The sequence below is a fragment of the Oncorhynchus tshawytscha genome, unplaced genomic scaffold (genome assembly GCF_018296145.1).
Source record: "Oncorhynchus tshawytscha isolate Ot180627B unplaced genomic scaffold, Otsh_v2.0 Un_contig_588_pilon_pilon, whole genome shotgun sequence".
Taxonomy (NCBI): domain Eukaryota; kingdom Metazoa; phylum Chordata; class Actinopteri; order Salmoniformes; family Salmonidae; genus Oncorhynchus; species Oncorhynchus tshawytscha.
In genome coordinates, this window is record NW_024609810.1 from 340218 (window position 1) to 342500 (window position 2283).

The following is a 2283-nucleotide window of genomic DNA, read 5'->3' on the forward strand; positions in this document are numbered from 1 at the left end:
GTCACCTCGAATTTGTCTCAAATCAAATCAAATCACATTTTATTTGTCACATACACATGGTTAGCAGATGTTAATGCGAGTGTAGCGAAATGCTTGTGCTTCTAGTTCCGACAATGCAGTAATAACCAACAAGTAATCTAACTAACAATTCCAAAACTACTGTCTTATACACACAAGTGTAAGGGGATAAAGAATATGTACATAAAGATATATGAATGAGTGATGGTACAGAGCGGCATAGGCAAGATACAGTGGATGGTATCGAGTACAGTATATACATATGAGATGAGCATGTAAACAAAGTGGCATAGTTAAAGTGACTAGTGATACATGTATTACATAAAGATGCAGTAGATGATATAGAGTACAGTATATACGTATACATATGAGAAGAATAATGTAGGGTATGTAAACATTATATTAGGTAGCATTGTTTAAAGTGGCTAGTGATATATTTTACATCATTTCCCATCAATTCTCATTATTAATGTGGCTGGAGTTGAGTCAGTGTGTTGGCAGCAGCCACTCAATGTTAGTGGTGGCTGTTTAACAGTCTGATGGCCTTGAGATAGAAGCTGTTTTTCAGTCTCTCGGTCCCAGCTTTGATGCACCTGTACTGACCTCGCCTTCTGGATGATAGTGGGGTGAACAGGCAGTGGCTCGGGTGGTTGATGTCCTTGATGATCTTTATGGCCTTCCTGTAACATCGGGTGGTGTAGGTGTCCTGGAGGGCAGGTAGTTTGCCCCCGGTGATGCGTTGTGCAGACCTCACTACCCTCTGGAGAGCCTTACGGTTGTGGGCGGAGCAGTTGCCGTACCGGTCGGTGATACAGCCCGCCAGGATGCTCTCGATTGTGCATCTGTAGAAGTTTGTGAGTGCTTTTGGTGACAAGCCGAATTTCTTCAGTCTCCTGAGGTTGAAGAGGCGCTGCTGCGCCTTCTTCACGATGCTGTCTGTGTGGGTGGACCAATTCAGTTTGTCTGTGATGTGTATGCCGAGGAACTTAAAACTTGCTACCCTCTCCACTACTGTTCCATCGATGTGGATAGGGGGGTGTTCCCTCTGCTGTTTCCTGAAGTCCACAATCATCTCCTTAGTTTTGTTGACCTTGAGTGTGAGGTTATTTTCCTGACACCACACTCCGAGGGCCCTCACCTCCTCCCTGTAGGCCGCCTCGTCGTTGTTGGTAATCAAGCCTACCACTGTTGTGTCGTCCACAAACTTGATGATTGAGTTGGAGGCGTGCGTGGTCACGCAGTCTTGGGTGTACAGGGAGTACTGGAGAGGGCTCAGAACGCACCCTTGTGGGGCCCCAGTGTTGAGGATCAGCGGGGTGGAGATGTTGTTGCCTACCCTCACCACCTGGGGGCGGCCCGTCAGGAAGTCCAGTACCCAGTTGCACAGGGCGGGGTCGAGACCCAGGGTCTCGAGCTTGATGACGAGCTTGGAGGGTACTATGGTGTTAAATGCCGAGCTGTAGTCGATGAACAGGGCAGCAGCATTCTCACATAGGTATTCCTTTTGTCCAGATGGGTTAGGGCAGTGTGCAGTGTGGTTGAGATTGTGTGCACCTACATTGTAAACTTTCATTCATAGGCTAGGTTCTATCAACCTCATGATGGGAATAGGGAATATTAGAGTATCATGTAGGAGTCTAAACCTATTGCTGTTACATTGAACTTGGTGAATGGAATATGAATGACAGTCATCCAATATGCTGTCATAGAAATAAGGCCACCCTCACTCATCTTAAACGGCACCGACCACACACACACACACACACACACACACACACACACACACACACACACACACACACACACACACACACACACACACACACACACAGTCAGTCAGTCAGTGCCAGTACTCAGTAAGAGGTGGAATATCCCACCACCTCACGCTTGGTAGAAACTAAAGTTGACTTCAGATTTCAGCCAGCAGCACCACCCTGTATCCCACTGCTGGCTCTGATCAGTCCTGGTAAGTCCCTGGATGGGAGAACAGATGCTGCTGGAAGTGGTGTTGGAGGGCCTCTTTCCTCTGGTCAAAAACAAATGTCCCACTGCCCAAGGACATTGATTGGGGACATTGTCGGATGGGACTTTAAACTCTCTGTGGTGACTAAAGATCCCATGACACTTATCGTAAGAGTAGGGGTGTTAATACCCTCTGTGTCCTGGCTAAATTCCCAATCTGGCCCTCAAACCATCACGGTCACCTAATCATTCCCAGATTCTAATTGGCTCATTCGTCCCCCCTCCTCTCCCCTGTAACTATTC